Source organism: Lynx rufus, unplaced genomic scaffold, assembly GCF_022079265.1.
Source record: "Lynx rufus isolate CCGP_SWC_20201006 ecotype Redwood Valley unplaced genomic scaffold, mLynRuf1.p SCAF_22, whole genome shotgun sequence".
NCBI lineage: Eukaryota > Metazoa > Chordata > Mammalia > Carnivora > Felidae > Lynx > Lynx rufus.
This window is the reverse complement of record NW_025814837.1, coordinates 9,225,001-9,245,833: the sequence shown is the minus strand read 5'-3', so window position 1 is coordinate 9,245,833 and position 20,833 is coordinate 9,225,001. Positions and strand designations below refer to the sequence as shown.

At 38.6% G+C, this 20,833-nt stretch overlaps 1 pseudogene; it reads right to left on the bottom strand.

Annotated features, from left to right (window-relative positions):
* Positions 1-256: 256 nt before the first annotated feature.
* LOC124517532 (ubiquitin-like-conjugating enzyme ATG3) lies at positions 257-15,634 on the bottom strand (annotated as a pseudogene).
* Between the last annotated feature and the right edge of the window lie 5,199 nt (positions 15,635-20,833).

The following is a 20,833-nucleotide window of genomic DNA, read 5'->3' as shown; positions in this document are numbered from 1 at the left end:
TGAGACTTTCTCCATTACTCTGGAGATCAGCAATACAGAAATTATTAGAAGATTATCAAAGACATTCTTAAATTGTTTAACACAGATCATCAGTGAAATAGCCATTTGGTGGAACTTTTAAAATTTAATGCATAAACACACAAGTTCCTTTATTAGAGACATTGTACATATTGGTGAATATGGTCAATGGTCACATCTATGCATTAATTCTTTAAAAAATAGAATGAATAATTAGGATAGACCCTATGCTCTCTCCTTACATTGTGAAGGGTCTTGTGTAGCCATATTCTGTTGGAATGACAGACTGTACAAATTTCAAGAAAATAAGAAAATGTGTATGAACACCAAGTTCTCCCCTCCTGCAACAGTCTTAACGATTTCCTCATTGCCTCAGTATGCCTGCATGGGTGAACTGAACACATAGGAGGTGGTGGGAGATGAGGCTGATTTTCAATGGTCACTGTTTTCTTCACCTGATGTTGAGTGATGTCTTCACACATGTGTTCAACTGTTAAAGGCTACCTTTGCTCATCATAGCTGAACAACCATAGTCACGGTGTCTGGTCGTAAGTTTGGGTTGGCAGCATCAGTTTTGGTTTCACAAGCTAATTCTACTATTTTCCTTGTGTCTAGGGAAGCTTCATCTGTTTCCCACAATCCACTTTCTTCCCATTCTTCCATATCTGAAGCTTCTCCTTCATCTTCCTCTTCCTCCTCTTCAATCCTACTGAGCGATCTTGAAGTTTTATGCTGTCCTTGCTTTCCAATGTAATCTCCTTAACTGCTTCAGTAATTCCTGCAATACCTGTGTTATGACATGTAGCTACCCATCCCCCATCACCAGCATCTTCTTCAATGATAGCTTCCAAGTCAGGTGAATATTCCATCTATTTGCATCGCTTGTATTGTAGCATGGCACATTTTTGGTGACCCCAAAATTGTTTGCCTGTTGGTAGGTGTGCCTTCACTTTCAATTCTTTCCCTGTAGCCCATTACCATGTTGGACAGTGGTAGGCTAAGTGCTCTCCAGCTTGCCACAAACTCTTCTGGGTTGATAACACCTGTTCCCCCAAACTTTGATTCCTTGAGGACCGGAGTCAGGTACTCAGCAACTTCCCATGCCTTTCTGAAATAGGCACTTAGAAAAGTCAGAGAAGTGTCATGGTTTGTATTTCTATATATGTGTATATATACACATACATACGCACATTCATATCACTCAAATCATGTTATCATTCATATCACTCAAATCATGTTATCATATCATTTTATAGATACTGATAATGAAGTTCAGAGAGGTTAAGTGATGTCACATAGCTAACAAGTGGCTGAAGACAGACTTGAAATCTCCACACTTAGAGTTCTTTCTATGCTACTATGAATTGCCATAGCCAACATTAACAAATCCCTGTGCCCTTTAAATAAGTACTTTCATCCTTATGACAACTCTGTGAGCTTAGCAGATCCACTACATAGTGGCAGCAAGACATAAAGTGGAGCCTTCTGACTCCTACTTGCATTCCATGCTCTAGGGGAATATCCTGAGTTCATGCAGACCTAGTCTCAGATTTGCACTGAAACTCCGCATGATAGGTGTGGAGCTAATGAGGAAGGAAGAGCCATTCACAAGGTGGGTTGTGATGATGGTGGGAACACAACCAGCAGGATCTGGGCCAAAATAATTAGTATAGAATACATCAGAGGGGCGCCTGGGTGGCGCAGTCGGTTAAGCGTCCGACTTCAGCCAGGTCACGATCTCGCGGTCCGTGAATTCGAGCCCCGCATCAGGCTCTGGGCTGATGGCTCGGAGCCTGGAGCCTGTTTCCGATTCTGTGTCTCCCTCTCTCTCTGCCCCTCCCCCGTTCATGCTCTGTCTCTCTCTGTCCCAAAAATAAATAAAAAACGTTGAAAAAAAATTAAAAAAAAAAAAAAAAGAATACATCAGAATGACGGCCACCTTCTAAGGGCTTGACCTTTTGAGGTTATGTGCCTAAATGAAACTCATCTCATTTCTTCCCTTGGGTTGAATTTTAGGAGCACAAGAAATGAGGGTGTTCATTAAATGTATGATTTAAGGTACTTGCAGTAAAAGAAGGGGGGCCAGAGGAAAAGGGCACAAACAATATTCAAGTTTCAGGAACTTTGAAACGTAAGAATGTAGGGCAAATGAGAGAATAATAATGATGCTATTTATGGTGGTGATGATAGGAGGGAAAGAGGAGGACCCAGTAAATTTACAGGTACATTTCTGCTTTAAACTGTCTGCTCATTTTTGACCTAGAAGTTTCCTTCTGGTAGTTAAGATGAATTTAAAGTATTAGCCTTTGGTTTCTATAATGTACATGGTTGGCCCCATGTGACTGTGGGTGTTAGACTCACTATGATGAGAACAGGGCCATGGTACCCCTCATACTCTATTCCCCAAAGGAAAGCAGGTCTGGCTGTCTTCCACCGGAAAACATATCCTTCACAGAATGAGTTCATTTTAGCTGTCAGCTATGGAGTATCTAAGAATCTCTGTATGCATGCAACATTGCCAGCAAGATGCCCACCCACCTCCACTGGGGATAAGAATCCCCAGTGGGGGAAAAAGGCTGCTTCCAAGTGAGTGAAGCAGCTGTTGTTTTACACAGAAATGTCAAAAGTACAAGCAAATTTTTCATCACCAATTGGCGGTGTCATGGCCAATGAAATACTTTGTGGTTTTTATGTGGTTTGGGGAGAAGCAACTGGTTTTGTGAGATTTAAGTTATAGATAAAAACTATATATCTGGAAAGTAAACCCTTAGTTTGAATTCATTTCACTGTTAATGATAGGATTTGAATCTGAGATATGGTAGGTGGAATTAAATCAGTCACATCACACATCGTTGAGATGTTAAAAATTACTTTGTTATCTTTTAGTTACATTTTTTTAGTAGTTAAATGAGTATGAATATGTTAAATGCATATAAAAATGTGTAGGATTCTGTCATATTGCCATTTCCCAAAGTTAGTCTCTAAATATAAGGACATTAAGTTTTCCAAATGCAAGGAAATATCAACTATATGCCAGTGTTTATATTGACTTTCCGTTTATTCATATGTTTATTCCCCATCCACCTGCAGTCTATTCTTTCATCTATGCAACTATCCATCATCTAATAGCTATTGATTAAGCCCGTCTGTAGCTGAAACACTGTGTTAGACATTATAGGACACTGAAAGCCATATAACTTCTATTTCCTGTCTTCTAGAAGCTTCAAATTATTTGACAATTCATTCATGACATGAGGAAGAGTGAGTCACTTTATCATTGCAGCAACTGCCTTTAAAGAATAAGGAAAATTAAACAAAAGCTGTCTCCTACCAGCCCAGCAAGGTACAGATACCAAGTCTCACCATGGATGCAGGGCCAACCTTTAAACCCCCTTTAAGACAGGCTCTGTTTATGCCCCTGGTAAGTGACAATAAAATGTATATGAGCTTAGACAGACATATAAGAACTGTATAAAGACTGCAAGTTGGCTGTTATTTAAGAGTATGAGAAAACAGGTGAGAGCTCAGTGTAAAGCAATATGTAAAGACATATGATGTCTTTATGAACCGCACTAAGCATCTTTGGCATTTGCCCGGATCTGCCTGACTATGGAACAGAAGGTAACAAAGTAGCTCAGTAGTTGTTTTGGCTCATTTGGGCTGTTGTCACAGAAGTACTATAGATGGGGTGACTTCAACCACAAGCATTTATTTCTCACAGTTCTGGAGGCTGGGAAGTCCAAGATCAAAGTGCCAGCAAATTCAGTGTCTGGTAAGAGTCTCCTTCTGGGTTTATGGATTCCTGTGTCCTCACATAGTGGAATGGATGAGAGAGCTCTTTGAGGCCTCTTCTATTTGGGCACTAATCTCATTAATGAGGGCTCTACCTGCAAAACCTAAGCATCTCCCAAAGGCTTCACCTCCTAATACCATTACACTGGGGGTTACTTTTCAACTTTTGAGTTTGGAGACATTCAGTTTATAATGTTAGTTAACACGTGTCATTATAAGTAAATTATTAAAAACTTTTCTTGAAATTGTACCAGCAGTTGGGATATTTTGAGTTGGAAGCTTTTTCAGTGATGATCTACCTCAACACCCCATTTTGCAGATAAGGAAACAGAGGTCAAATAGATCTTTTAACTGGCTGGGAGAGGACCCCCCCACCCAGGTCTTCAAACTTCAGGTGAGAGCTCTTTGATTCTGCCTCTTACAAAGTTTTTATGTGAGCTGTTTCACTGCCAACAGCCAATAATTGGACCACTTTTAGCTTAAGGTGAGACAGATGAATCTTGTTTTAAAAGTTATCCTTCTGCATTGTTTTCCTTTCTCTACCCTCCTCAATCTCCTTTCCAGTTTCTTTTTGCTTCCCAAATGGGGCATCTACTATCTTCCTATCAACTTCCATTGCAAAAGTTCTTTTAGTCCCCGTTTAATCATCAACATGTTTTTTTAACCCAAGTAACAGTTCTGATAGGATTCACAGGTTACCCTGGGGTAAAGCAACAGCAATGCTTGGCTACTGGAAGGTTGAATCTTGGGTTTGTCTTCTATCAGTTCCATGTGTAAAATGGCTGTATATTTTACTTAGTCTACTGCAGCCCTTGGGTTCAGCATGTGTGCCACAAACACCAATGATAGCACATCAGATCTGCCAGAGTTCTAGGGAAATGCTTCCATTCAATTCCATACATTACCCAAAGCACTGACCCCTGGGTCACGTACACCCACACTCTTAACACTGCGCACACACAGACACAGAGGTTTAAGCCTGTCTCTCCCCTTTTGCTCTTTCACCACCCTGCCGTGGTTCTGGCATCCCCATATATGCATGGCCTGCTTTTCTGCCTACTCTATCCAAGGACCAGAACCAACAGGAAGTTATTTTCCCAAATTAATGCATAAAGATGCTACAAGATCTTTCCATAACACAACCTTTATTTTTCTTCCTTAAAAACAAAAAAAGGTGGGGTTTTTAATAGCTCCTTTAGGTTTATTTTCCCTGTATTCTTAATTATATGAAAGACTCATATTCCTTCCCTGAGTGTTCATTTAGAAAGAAGGTTTTGTAATAGTCACATTTAATTTATCAGGGTGCAATAATTTGTGTTTCCCAATCATCTTGCCGACTTTGGTTCATTATACTATTGTTTCACATGAGTAAGTTAGCAAAGTTTGGATTGATTGACTCTAATTAACTAAAACTGGTTCCAGGCTGTGCATCTATTGTCATGGTAGCTAGCCGCAAAGCCCTAAACTGTGCAGCAATAGTGATATAAGGTAATATTGATTTGAAAACTGTAGATAATATGTAACCTTGGGCTTATCACTGTTTGGGAGACGAAAAAAAAAAAAGGATGGGGAAAGGAGAGGTACTAGGACAAGTTGCAAGTTGTAAGGGCACTTGGGAGTGTAAGTGGAATTTTCAGTGGTTTCACTTCTTTTATTGTTTTCCCTGTCCAGAGATAATCACAGATGTGTTGAATTACAGACAAATTCAAAGTCAGCAGTTGGAAGACTAAGGATTTCATGGTTTTTGAAACTGTGAAGAAATGAAATACACTTGCTGAGAAACTGTCCAAGATCCACTTAAAGATTATGAAGAGACCTCCTACTTTGTAGAGGAAATCTTTCTATACATTACTCATCAGAAAAGTACAACTGTTTGAAATTTATTCTTTTCTCTGTCGCTGAATTTTTATAGTCAATAATGGTCTTTGTCGGAGAAACAATTGTTTTTAGACAGTGGGGAACTGGAAAAATGATTGTATGCTATGGCCTGTAAACATGAACAAATATCACCCTTGCTCTCTAGTGGTGGACAGAGATCAAATTAAAGAAAGTAGAGTAGAATGCCGTGGCTGAGATTCACCAGTGAATTTCCAGGTTTCCTATGAAGCACGCTTGTAGCTTCTGTTGCTTCTGTCTTAAAATTAGGACCTTCTTCCATTTGATTGCTGTTGCTCACTTTTTCAGTTCTATATTCTCCATTTTAAAAGCTCTGGGACCCCAGTTTTCCCTGACATCCTTATTAACTGAACAGCCTACCCCCTTCAATCATCCATTTCTTACCAAGTTCAACAGAACAGTCTTCATGTCCTGACAGACAGAAGAAGTGGAAGTTTAACTCCTGAAATACAGAGGCTTGTCTAAGAAGTTTTCTGTCACAGTGGGGAAAATACTGGAAGTTTTCCAGTTTATCCAGCTGTTTGTTTCCTTTATCTGCACTGTGCTGCAGTCTGTTTGGAAACTGAGGATAGGCTACTTTCATGTCAGTACCTTCTTCATTTGATCGTTTGAGTTTCTTTTAATGGTTTGTGGCCATTGTGGTTATGTGAGAAAGGGCAAACTTCCAAATGTCACAGTGAAAGAAGCCTATATTTGTGAGGGTTTTCCAAAGAAACAGAACCAATAGGAGGTGAGAGAGTGTGTATGTACGGAGAAAGAGAGAAAGAGAGAGAGAGAGAGAGAGAGATTTTAAGAAATTGACTCAAGTGATTATGGAGGCTGCCAGAATCAGCAGAGTGGGTCATTGGACTGGAGAACAGGGAAAGTTGACATTATAGTTTAAGTCCAAAAGCTTCAGCAGCAGAATTCTCTCTTGCTTAGGGGAGGTCAGTCTTTTGTTCTAATCAGGTCCTCAACTGATTGATTGAGGCCCACCTACACTATGGAGGGTAATCTGCTTTACTCAAAGTCCACCAACTTAAATCTTATCCAAAAACACTCTCACAGAAACATCCAGAATAATGTTTGGCCAAATATTGGCACCCAGTGGCCTGGCCAAGCTGACACAGATATAGCATGGAGCCCAAGGCTCACATAAAGGCACAGGCTAAGAAGCACTTGGGTGGCTCAGTTGGTTAAGTATCCAGTTCTTGATTTCAGCCCAAGTCATGATCTCACAGTTGTGGGAGACAACAGCTGAGCAGAGTGTGGAGCCTGCTTGGGATTCTCTCTCTCCCTCTCTCTCTGCCCCTACGCCACTCATATGTACTCTTTCTCTCTCTCTTTCAAAATAAATAAACATTTTTTTTAAGGCATGGGCTGAGGAACCACAGAAGAAAAAGATGGGGAAGGAGAATGACACAACTTTGTTCTGAAAAGAGAAACAGGAAAGCACATGGCTACTGATTCCTTACAGGGTCACAAATCCTTACAGATTTTGAAGTGTTTCAAATGATCACCACACAAACATGGTACATATAAGACACAAACCTGTCTTTCTTCTTGAACGCCTTAGTAGCAAGGTGTCCTCACACCCTTTTGTTTTTATGTGCAAGTAGGGGTCATAGTAGTTTTGAAGCAGTGGATACCACAGGCAATATGGTGAAATGACAGTAAAGAGCCTGCCCAGCCTCCTTCCTCTAACCCAGTTGACTGCACACATTTGTCCCAGAGAATCTTTGCCTTGCCTTTTTTTCTAGAATTCAAAACAGTAGTCCAAAATGTCTCTGCCATATTTACAATTTTCTGCCCCCTGAGCACCAGTTCCAAGTGACTCACTTCTTACCAAATGGAAAGCAGATGTAATATCTCTTGCAGGTAAAATAATTTGTTTTAACATCTTTAATAATAAAACAATAAGTTTTGTTTATACTTGTTAATAAAACAATAAGTATTGTTTACTGCCCAGTGCTGAGGAAAATTCAAAGGAAGAATCAAACAAAGGCTTTACCTGTAAGAGTTTATAATTTTTTTTTGGCAGGGGGGGGAACCAAGTCTAATACATAGCAAATAACAGAATACAAGTTATTAGTGTGAGGGGAGTCTTCAGACAAGAACTTCTGTCATAGTTCATAGATGGTGGGTATAAATATGAGAGGGAATGGCCACCCCTCTGGGTTGCTCTGTTTGAATATATTCTGCAAATTGAGGGACATTGTTTAGACTGATTAAAAATTAGCTCATTCTTATTAAATTCACTCCAGTTTCTCTCAATGATTGTATGTTTTTCTAGTGTCTTTTATTCAGTTTAGTAGTCAAATTTATTAAAACCGTATGGAAACACCTAAGGATGAATTTTTGATAAGAGGTAATTTGGAGAGTTTGCCTATAAAATGGAATACATTTCTAAACTTGTAAACTCTTAGTTTATCTTCTGAAGAATCATCCTTCCCAAGGATTGTAACTATCATTACTTAGATGAATCTCTAGTATCAGTTTTATCAGTATTCTCCTCAGACTTTTTCACTTACAGAAAAAAATAGACTGTGTTTGGATATTATATTGGATAAACTCCACCTTCCTAATAATTTCTGGAAATCTGCAATCATTCTGGGCCACCTGAGATGGCAAATTGATCTCAATAGCCTCAATGTATTCAATTCCTACTCAGGATAGTGGCAGACACTGTTTTAAGGAGACTGATTCTGAGCTGAAGGGCAAGAATGTTTACTGAGAAGCCTGGGTCCTCACAGAGGGTAAAAAGTAATAGGGAAGATACCAAGATCATTGCTGAAGTACTCCATGGTTGAACCTGAAAAAAAAAGCCCTAAATGTCACTTCTGAAGGGCAAACAAAATTTCAGTGCTAGGGAATTAGAGCATAAGATGGACTACGACGGGATGGGATGAACATGAGCAAAGGTCAAGGAGAGTAGCTCAGAACTAAGATTTTGAATGGAGATTGTGTACTGGTGTGTTCTTTTCACATGGCTTGCAATTTATACTAAAAGGGTGGGCAAAACAGCTTAACCAGGATGCAGTTGCAAAGTGGGATGCAGCACCAAACCTCACTCTTCTAGTGACAGATGTCTGACCAAAAACGTCTTCTAATTTTGTTTCTTTATCTGAAAGGCGACACATCACATCTGAGATGACATAAAATAGGTCCGCTGATTCTCACTAAAATCAGAGAATATAGGAGAGGCAATGACCTTAATGCTGTGCTAAATCAAAGAATGGCCCACAGACCAGCAGCGTCTGGATCAACAGGGAACTTACTGGAAATGTACAATCTCAGGCCCCAGCCCAGATCTACTGCATTAGAACCTGTGGATATTCAGTTTCCCAGGTGATTTGTGTGCACATTAAAATAAGAAACACAAACATTCTGCCTTCTATACTACCACTCACAGATAGTGTTTGATTACAGACCCACAAGTAAGAGTTCACAATTAAAAAAAAATTTTTTTTAATGTTTATTTATTTGAGGGGGAGAGAGACACAAGCAGGGGTGGGGTGGAGAGAGAGGGGGAGACACAGAATCTGAAGCAGGCTCCAGGTTCTGAGCTGTCAGCACAGAGCCTGACGTGGGGTTTGAACCCACAAACTGTGAGATCATGCCCTGAGCTGAACTCAGACACTCAACCGACTAAGCCACCCAGGTGCCCCTAGAGTTCACAATTTTTTTTTTTAATTTTTTTTAACGTTTATTTATTTTTTTTTTTAATTTTTTTTTTTTCAACGTTTATTTATTTTTTTTGGGACAGAGAGAGACAGAGCATGAACGGGGGAGGGGCAGAGAGAGAGGGAGACACAGAATCGGAAACAGGCTCCAGGCTCTGAGCCATCAGCCCAGAGCCTGACGCGGGGCTCGAACTCCCGGACCGCGAGATCGTGACCTGGCTGAAGTCGGACGCTTAACCGACTGCGCCACCCAGGCGCCCCACGTTTATTTATTTTTTGAGACAGAGAGAGACAGAGCATGAATGGGGGAGGGGCAGAGAGAGGGAGACACAGAATCGGAAGCAGGCCCCAGGCTCTGAGCCATCAGCCCAGAGCCCGACGCGGGGCTCGAACTCACGGACCGCGAGATCGTGACCTGAGCTGAAGTCGGACGCTCAACCAACTGAGCCACCCAGGCGCCCCGAGTTCACAATTTTTAAAATCAGTGTTTGCTGATAAATTCTTCTTTAGCTTTTAGAACCTAGCACAATAATAGAAAAATTATATTTGGTCTATAAATATTGAATGAATGAATGAATGAATGCATGAATAAATGTTTCACCTTGAATTGGAAGTGTTTTTCCATAAATTATTTGAACTAGCTAGAGAATAAATCGATCTGTTTTCCACAGTAAGTCCAAAAATTAAATCAAAAGACTTTTTGTTCCATATAGGCTTCTATTTCCTAGACTAAATATGTCCAGTTCCTTCAACTGTTCCTCAGTGTCAAGGTGTGTATAAGCTCCTCACCATCTTTGGTACCTTTTTCTGGCCACATGTTGGATTCCAAGTGTTCCAAATAGAACATGTGATCTAGGAGTAAACCTGTCCCTAGATGTGGTCTGAGCAGCACACAGTACAAGGAATGCAAACTGATGACATTCCTCTGCTTCTGCGCTGGGCTTTTCTAATTTAGCAAATTGGTTGTCACATCACTAAAAATAGGAAGTTTGAACTTGGGCTCCCTTTTTTTGTCTGAGATTATTTTGCTTACCACAAACGAAGGCCACAGAAGCTAAATATATGTCTACTTGAATGATGACTTTATAGCAATAAAATGAGCCCACAGGGGCTAATGACTCTGTAATCAGCTTTTTCAACCACTTTTTATATTGGGCATAATTTTCTCTCTCTCTCTCTCAGAAATTCTACATCATTTATCACTACACTAACATGAGTAAAAGGGGAAAGGCATGAGCTGAGAGATTAGAGGCCACTGCCTGTCTGATATTAAATCATAATCGTAAATTTGCCTGGAGGAGACTTTGATTTTGGATACCAGTACAGTGGACTCTTATGTTCTTTTTTAGTTCAGAATTCTCACTTTGACAATGGTTTAAGAAATTAGGTTTTAAAAGAACTTTTTTTTTTTTTAGTTAAAAAATAACCAACAGTATACTAACATGATTAACAGTATACCAACTCAGGACCATTTTTAAAGTTCCCTTTATTGGTCTCTACCACCTCCTGGTTGCTATCAGAGGAAAGGTATCAAATCCCTATGGTTGACCTGCTTGAAAACTGGTCTTTGGTAAATTTGAGGTCAGACACTTTTCTGAGGGAGTATTATTAACATTTTGGTGTCCTTGTGCCCCAGACATCATTTGAGCTATATTTTCTTTTATGCTATTTATATCAGCTTATTTAGACACTCCTTCCACAGCTTGAAGATCAACCTGTTGCATTGGTAGCATTCCTTTTCTGGAGCTGATTGCTCTTAGGCCTGGTGCAAAGCCTATTTGTAATGAATATCCTCTGCTTATTCCTTGAGACCCTCTATCCACCCTTCTCCTCCCCACTCTCTGCTTTGGTAGGCTGATCTGTACAGATTACATCAATGGGCTTCCATGCCTTCTCCCTCTCCTTTAGGTCTGGAGGTGGCAACAGCTCCACTACTATTGGCCCAGGATTTCTGCACCATCCTTTGTTTCTGCTATAGCTTACTCATGTCTTTGTAATCGGTGTTTGTACATAAGCCCTCCTTGAATTGCTCTGATTTGATGGTACCATCTGTTTCTTTGTCCCTTTATCCTGGATGATGACAGGACCAACCCATTCATTCATTCTGTCACTTTGTTGTTATGTTAGTTACTTACTCGCTTATGTAGCAAACACTTATACATTATCTATTATTTGCCAAATATTCTGTTAAATTTCTTTACAGCTCATGGTCTACCAAAGGTCAGTAAATTTGAGATAAAAGTTAACTCTTGAATTTCTCATCTTAGTTGCTCCATGTCTTATTGGCATACAGCCTGTAATTAGGAGACAGTTACTACCAGTTGTCTCAAGATAAAGTATGCTACTCCTGAGACACTGAATAAGAGTCTCTTTTCATATCAAGCCAGTCTTTTTTTGATTTATTTAGGTCAAAGTACAAGTAACAAATATTATTGTTTTAAATCAAAAGACTCATACAAACAAGAGAAAAGAATTGTTCTGTTGGTGCCAATACCTACAGTTGTCCAATCACACCTAGCCTCCAATTTTCTCATGATGCCTAGATCTGGTCTTTGGCTAGTAACTTGCTGTCCAAGGCTTCTTATAAAGGCCACTTTGGAGGACTTCCCAACAAAAGGCTTTCTTTGTATTCATAGATTTTTTTTTTATTTGGTTGTAGTCACCAGCCAAAGGGTAAGAGGTTTGCATTCCTTAGATCTGTCCCGCATGCGTGTTTTAAGAAGAATCCTTCTCTATTTGGATAAAGGCATAGTGAAGTTTACTCTCAAGGATAGAAGGATAGGATCCTTTCATTTGGGCTCTTGTTGTGACATTATAACATGGCTTAATGGCAGTGATGATGGAAAAGGACTTAGTTTGTAGTAAAGCCATCTTTGGCTGCATTAATAAAAGTTAAATGACAAGACTAAAGGATGTGAAAGTCCTACTGTTCAATAAAGTGGTAAGAAAACGTTGCTAAGCTGTGTTCTCCTCAGAGTCCCATTTTTAAGAAGGAGTGTAGAAGTTTGTCACTTTTCAAGATAAAGAGCATAAAGGTCAGGTTCTGGAGAGCATATCATATGAGAAATACGTAAAAGAAAAGGAGATCACAAAATAACTCCTTTTAAACATGGAGGATTGGATATTTATGGCTCCAAAAATCAGAATACTGTGGGTGTATGTTTTTTCCCTTTAAAATGGAGAGGTTACTTCCCAATTCATTTTATGAGGTCAGAATTAGCCTGCACCCTATCAAAGATATTGCAAGGAAAGAAAATGATAGCCCAATATTTTTCATGAGCACAGATGCAAAAATTCTAAATAACATTTAAACAAATAAAATCCAACTATATATATGTGTGTATATACATATATGTATATGTATACATATACATACATATATGTCTATACACATACACACACACACACATAAAGGATAATACATCATGACCAAACAGGGCTGACCATGGGAATTCAAAGGTGGTTTGACATTTCCATATCCAAAAAAGAAAATGCTTATGATCATCTCACTAGAAAAAGTATTTGACAAAATCCAACAAAATTATTCCCCATTAAGGAAAAAACAAAACCTCTCAGGAAACCAGGATTAGAAATGTACTCAATCTGATGACAGTAGCTAACACACTTAATGATGAAAGGCTGAATGTTTTCCTCCTAGAACTAGGAAAAAGACAAGGATGCTTACTCTCACCACTTCTATTCAACAATGCATTGGAGGGGCACCTGGGTGGCTCAGTTGGTTAAGCATCTGACTCTTGATTTTGGCTCAGGTCATGATCTCAGCATCGTGGGATTAAGCCCCACATCAGGCTCCATGCTGCGCATGAAGCCCTGCTTACTCTCTTTCCGTTCCTCCCCATGCTTGCAAGTGCACACACTCTCTCTTAAAAAAAATAAATTAAAAACAAACAAACAAACAAAAAAAAGCAAAAAAAAAAATCTAATTGGAGATTCAAGCCAGTGGAGTCAAGCAAGAAAAAGAAAGAAAAGTTATCCAGATAAGGAAGGAAGAAGTAAAACTTTCATTTGCATTTTCACATGATTATTTGTATACAAAATCACATAGAATCTATAAGAACTCTAAATAATAAGTGACTTTTGCAAGATTTCTGGATATAAGATTTATATGCAAATGTATTTGAATATATTAACAATAGACTCTTACAACTGAACATTAAAAATATCTCATGTATTATAGTATAGCATGAAAAATGTAAAATACTTAGAGATAAATCTGACAAAATATATGAAAGACCTGTGCATTAAAAACAATAAAATACTTTTGGGAGAAATTAAGGGAGATATAAATAAACGAAAAGATGTACTCTTCATGGGTTGAACGAGTTAATATTATTTAGGTATTAGTCCTCCCAAAATTGATCTATAAATTTGATGCAATTCCAATCAAAATCATGGTGGGTTTTTTTTTTTTTTGGCAAATATTGAAAAGCTGATTTTAACACTTATGTGGGAAAAAAAGAACAAAGTTGGTGGGAGAACACTTTCAATATTAGGACTTATAAAGGTACAGAAATTATGACAGTGTGATATTAGTATCAAGATAGACAATAGAGCAATGAAACAAATTAGAGGGTCTATGGACAACTGATTTTTGACAAAAGTATAATGCCAATTCAGTGGAGAAAAATATTCTTGTCAGCCAAGAGCCTGGATATCCATAAACAAAACAATGAACTTTGACCCCTACACAAAAAATGAACTTTGGCTCATACTTCTTATAATATATAAAAAAATAAGTCAAATGGATGATAAAACTAACCACAAAATCTAAAAGAGTAGAACTTCTGGAAGAAAACAAAGGAGAAAATTTTGTGACCTTGGTGTAGGTAAAGATCTCTTATATATTTCCAAAAAAGGGGGGGTCCATAATAGAACAAATTGATAATTTATACTTCTTTAAAATTACGCCTTTCATTTCATTTCATTTCATTTCATTTCATTTCATTTCATATTTCATTTCATTTTATAGAGAGTGTGAGCAGGAGAGGGACAGAGGGAGAGGGAGAGAGAGAATCTTAAACAGGCTCCACACTTAGCACAGAGCCCAACATGGGGCTTTACCTCATGACTGTGAGATCATGACCTCCAGAGCTGGGTGCTTAACTGAGCCACCCAACTGCCCTTTAAAAGACACTGTTAAGTAAATGAAATGACTAGCCATAGACTGGTGGAAAATATTTGCAAAGCTTTTATCTGTTAAAGAATTAAATCTAGGATAGGTAAAGAACTTTAAAATCCAATAATGAGAAAATAAACACCCCAATTAAAAATGGGCAAACGTTTGAACAGAGAGCTTACCAAAGAAGATCCATGGATGGCATATGAGCATGTGAAAAAATGCTGAACAACGTTAGACATGAGGGAACTGCAAGTTAAAAGCACCACAAGATACCATCACACAACTATCAGAAGGGCTAAAATTTCAAAGGCTGACCATACTTAATATAGACAAGGATGCAGAGGAACTAGAACTCTCATACAGTGCTGGTGGCGACACGAAATGGTACAACCACTTTGGAAAACAGTTTGGTGGTTTGTTAAAATGTTAAATGCTTGCCTGTCATATGATCCAGCCATTCCACTTTTAGATATTTACCCAGGAAAAATGAAAACATATCACATTCTTATTGGTCTTGTTTGTAATAGCCAAACTGGAAATAACCTCAATATTCATGAATAGGTGAACAGATGAACAAATATTGATATATGCATACAATGGAATTCCACAGCAAAGAAAAACAATGAACTATTTATGTATGGAAAACATGATGGATCTCAGAATAATTATGTTGACTGAAAAAAAGAGTTAATACTATACGATCTCATTTATATGAAATCCTAGAGAATGCAAACTAATTTATAGTGACAGAAAGCAGATGAATGATTTCTTGAGGACAGGGTAAGGTCTAATGGGTTTACAAAGGGGCTGGGGAGGTGTTGGGATGGTGGCTACATTCGTTCTGCTGATTGAGATGACAGTTTCACGGGTGTCTACATATGTGGAAAAATCCGCGTGTGTACTTAAAATATGTGCTGTTTATGTTGATCCCATGTCATTAAAGAGAGAGGAGCAGGAGGCAGGGACAGAAAGAAAGAAAGGAAGCCTGTTCCCCAAGTCAGCTATATGATTTAGAAAGAGGCTTATCATAGTTTTGAGACTGAAACACAATTTCCCTGCATACTTACACAGCAGCCACGGGCTGTAAGTGGCTTCCATAGTCCTCTCCCCACTCTGCTGTCCTCATTTTCCCCCTCTGTCTTCCCATTCCTTTCTTTCCTTCCTTGCATTGTGAGATTAAAACTTATATTTTATCTTAAGAGTTGGCAAAGACTTTAATCTCTGAAAATAATTCTGTATATCCCTTAGGACTGCAGGTGATACCTTAGCACCTGGAATAGCCAGAGGAAAGGAAACAAAAGAAATAGCTCAAATGCTGTCTACTAGAAACGAACAGACGCTTCGAGTGCCCAGAACAGAGAGTAGACAAGAGAGAACTGATGACAGGGAAACACGGCAACATCGTTGCAGTTCTGGTCAGCTCAAGGATATCTAATATTCAATTTTAATGGTTTGTGTTTGTGTTGCTAGGATATAAAACATCTCTGTGGAAAGGCTATTGGGGTCAATCTTGGGGCAGAGGTAAAAGAGCAGATGCCCCATGCAGGGCACAGAAGTTGTCGTAGGCAAGTATTTTCAAGAAGAAATTGTAGCTAGAGGCCTCGCTGGAAATTTCAGGGGAAGGCACTGGATTTTCCACTGGAAATGAAATTGGCATTTAGGTGATAGATGGGTGGCACTTTTTTTTCTCTCTTTTTAAATTGCTGTTTGTCAGGAAGTATGTGCCAGAAGGTATGCTGAGGATTGGGAATTCAGAGATGAATAAGATATGATCTTATCCTTTCATGGCTTTACTTTAAATCTTTAAAAAAGTCACAATATAGTGACTATAATGACAGTGTAATACTCGAGGTTAGTGGGTGTGCTTGTTTCAGAATTTTCACACGAAGTGACCTGTCATTAGTCATATGGCACAAACCTTGAAGCAAACTATCATTTATCTATCTCTATCTATCTATCTATCTATCTATCTATCTATCTCTACCTGCCTACCGATCATCTATCATCTATGTATCATACTGTAGATAAAAACTATATAAAATTATAATAAAATTAAAAGAATTAAAAACAATCAAACAAAATGTCCAATATGCACATCAAATAATGTCAGGCAGTGAGATTTTTGAGAGTGCTGATGCCTTAGCATTCCACCCGTGCCTTGGTAACTCTGTGTCTAAGGTGGCACAGAGCTACTTTCCAGGATGACAGCCTGAATTCCCCATTCAGTAGGTGATGATGGAAGATGTGCGGGGGCTTGTGAGGCAGATGTCACAGTGTAGGGTTTTCTGTACAGAGTCCATAGCAAATTCTCAGTGAGACAATTCTGTGCGTTTCTGCTTGGAGATTAGGATTCATGGACATCAACTGAGAACAAACTGAGGGTTGATGGAGGGTGGGAGGGAGAGGAGGGTAGTTGATGGGTACTGAAGAGGGCATCTTTTGGGATGAGCACTGGGTGTTGTATGGAAACCAATTTGATAATAAATTTCATATATTAAAAAAACAAAAAAAAGGATTCATGGACATCATGACGAGAACCAGGTGACTAGTTGTCTTTTCTTCCTTTCTGCTGTGGGACAGGTGAAATCGTATAAACTTAGGACAATGATTGAAATTTCATCTTTGGCCCATTTGTATAGTCTTAGACCTGGGGTAAGAAATTCAACCGAAGTCTCAGTTTTTTCATCTCTAATATGAGAGGAAAAAAAACCGCTTTCTTGGGAGAAATTATAGGATTAGAAAAAAGTGTTCAGATATAAATACACAGCACTTGGTACCTAGTAGGTATTTAATAATTGTAATTAATTTTTTTTTTGTTATTTCTAAACTCAAATTATTACCTGAAATCAGAGTTCAATAGTTAGGGAAGGGCTAGGGAAGTTCCCAGACAGGGCTGTTATCCAAATCAAAAAAAGAAAAATACAGATCCAATTCTTACTGTGTGAAGCTCTGCCCAGGCATTTGGCTGGATATGCCAAAGATTTCAGACACATCTAAGAAGTCCGTGAGTTGGAACAAACCAAACTAAGACACTTGAAGCCCCTAGGCAACACTATCATATAATCAATTACCAGCATGTGCTGTATAGGCAAGAGATGACACAGGACCCTGACATAATTAGCATCCGGTGGTCTTTCTTTAGTCTATGAGCAGAATGGTATAAAGCGGTTCAAGGCAACGTGCAAAGTACTAAGTGGTCCCCTAGTGGCCAGAAAGAGTTAATACCAAATATACCCCAAGTGGAAGAAGTAAGGACCTTATTTACTTTCACTTTGTTTACCTCCCAGGGTATCTTCATTTGCACTGGTACGAGTTTCCAATTCTAATTATAGGCAATTATAGGCAACTCTTCAATTATAGGCAACTGAAACTATTTCCCCAAATATTACTAATCATACTGACTTTCCTGTTCCCCAGTGCAGTCCTAAACTTAGATTTCTCATGGTTTACTGATTTATAAGGACTGTACATTTTTTTTGGTCAGGTTTCCAAGTTACTGGGCTGATGCTGTCCAGGGGGCATCATGCATTCCAGTTTTCCCAGGACAGTTCTGGTTTATGTTTGTTTTCCCAGTGTAATTGTTAGTATCACCCTCTTTTATGATCATAATTGTTCTAGTCTTAGAAATAAATTATATCGTTGCCCTAGTGCTATCTCTTGCTCCTTCCTGGTCATTTTTTTTCTCCATTTAACATTCCAGAAATACTTATATAACTCATGACTGGACATGAGGTCAGTCTGGATGTGATCTCTCACTCCAGCAATCACCAGGGTTTATTTGGCTGATCTGGCTGGTTAGCTCTTTTCTCTTAAATACTCTGCATGTTCTCTTTCATAAGTTGCAATCTCTATCAGAGAAGAAGACTACTGCTGATGGTGGATGTGTGTGCTACTGAGCTCCCATGTTTTATTTTCCTCACGGATTACAAAAGGGACCTCTAAGCCAGGTCTAGCGCTCTGACACGTTGGTTGGGCAAAATACGCAGAGTCTGGATGAAATATATCCAGCTAACACCCTGTCTGTGAAATATACTACTGTACAGGCATGATGGTGAAATGAAATTGCTAATAGGTGCAAGATGATCTAGACACCAAAACTGAACCGGAACAAAAGGAAATTGTGAGCATTTTTAAGATACAGCACATGCTTATCCACGATGGCCCGAATGTCACCTTTTATCATAGAACAATATGGACACCTGTAAAACTCAGTCAAGTGAGACTTTCAAACTCAAATTTATGCTTGATGTGTCAGAACTAAATTGGTACGTTTATAGACTAGTTGTGTGAATGCAACACAGTGGAAATGTTTTGGAATCCAGCAATGGACTTGTGAATGCCTTCTTAAAATGAAGTACACTTGTCTTACTCAGAACAGATTTCTTCAGAAGCATGTCTATCCCCTTACATGATTTGTTTCAAATGATTTAATACATTCAGCAACTAAACTAATATCTTAATGGGTGATTCAATTTGAAATGCCAAAATAAAATTATTGCAAATAAAGAGGCACATACAATTATGCTCATATTCAGCAACTGCTTTGTGCTTTTGATAAAGAATCAGAAACAAAATATTACTCTAAATGGCTTGAACAATACATTTTTAAAATTTGTTTTCTTTTCCTTCTCAGTATTTCTGACCTGTTTCCTTCTCTTCCACGCTGTTATTCATATTTTAACCATATACGTTTTACATGTGAATGAGATTATGAATTCATGACTCTAAGAGATAAGTGCACACACACATACTATAAATGGTGTTGCACTGTTTTCTTTGCACCTTCCCATCTTATGCTTATGAAGAATAAACTTTAAAAATAAGGACCTGCCAAATAGATATTGTAATATATAATAATATATTAAAATGCACTAACATTTATAATTGGAATAACAAGATTTGGGGACTTCCATCCTCAAGCAGTTACTTATAAAATACCAATAAAATAATTCTGGATTCTTTGCATAATACTGAGTACAAACAAACATGTTTAACAAACCAGTAAAGAAGGTCTGCAAGGGTGTAGATGGGAACCATTCTGAATTGGTTATGACCATAGATAGGTGAATTGACCATAAGGTGACCATAAACAGTGAATTCTGCTAAAGAATTTCAAGGAGATATTAGGAGGCTATTATCTCATTATTGCCAGATTTTGACCTAGGATGTGTATTAACCTTTTCATGCAATAAATGTTTAAGTTTTCCCTCTTCAGCCAGGGATAAAGTATGCCTAGAATTGGGTATACAAATTTGAACATGAAACAGTTATATTTGAAGGTTCACTGAATACAATTCTGTATATTCCTCTAACTAGTCATGTCCAGGATTATAAATCTGGAATGACCGAACTATTGCAATGGTTGCTTCTTTATGGGGGCTACTAGAAAGCTCAGAGACTACTTTGCAGTCATTACTTGCAAATATTTATGACTTCATGGATATATTTTGTACTGACTTCATCTTTGGCCCGTTGATTATTTATTCTATTTTCCTTCTGTCTGATGTTTAAACAACTTTAATGTATGTCTCATTACATTTTCTTACTGTATTTATGAATCTTTGTAAGTCATGTATACAGACAAAATCGTACCCAAGGATTCCCCTGAAAGTATATATGTTCTATAGATGCTGCCTCCTAGCAGCATCTCAAGTTTATCTCAAGTTTAATCTGTTAGAGTGGACATGAAACACTAAGGATTATCTAATGGGATCACACAGAATCAATGATTTATAGAGAGTGGTTCATTTCCACTCCCCCCACCCCGTCCGCCCCATTTTACAAGTTGTTGTCTTTCTGCCAAAATGTCAGAATGTTTTATATAATCCACACTCCCATTGTGGTGTACAGCTGAGCAAGAAGACCGACCCTTCTGTAAGGTTTTATCTGACACACATTTGTGCAGAAGCAAATTAGTAACAGATATCACTTCAGCTGGGGAAATACAGTTAAAAGGGAGCCTGTCTATCGTAGGCTGTTACAGAGGGACAGGCTTCTCGGCAACAGTTAAAAACAACACATTTATAAAAGAATCCACTGTGGCTCCGTCTTGAATCAGTACAGGGTGACAATGAAATGCAGAAGATGATAGGTGAATGGCTAGAAATATGACGGCTCAAATAGAGGAGGCCCCAGGCACACCCAGGCAGAGACAGGGTCGAACGCTTCCCTGGCATGGGAGATTTGGAGCTCAAAATCCACCCTCGTCATCTTTCATTTGTTTCGTGATGCCAGTCAGTCATTCTTAACCAACCCTTTCAATTGTAATTATTAAATCATGATCCCCAGCAAGCATTTGCTGCCAAGACTCTCCAGTTCAGAGCAG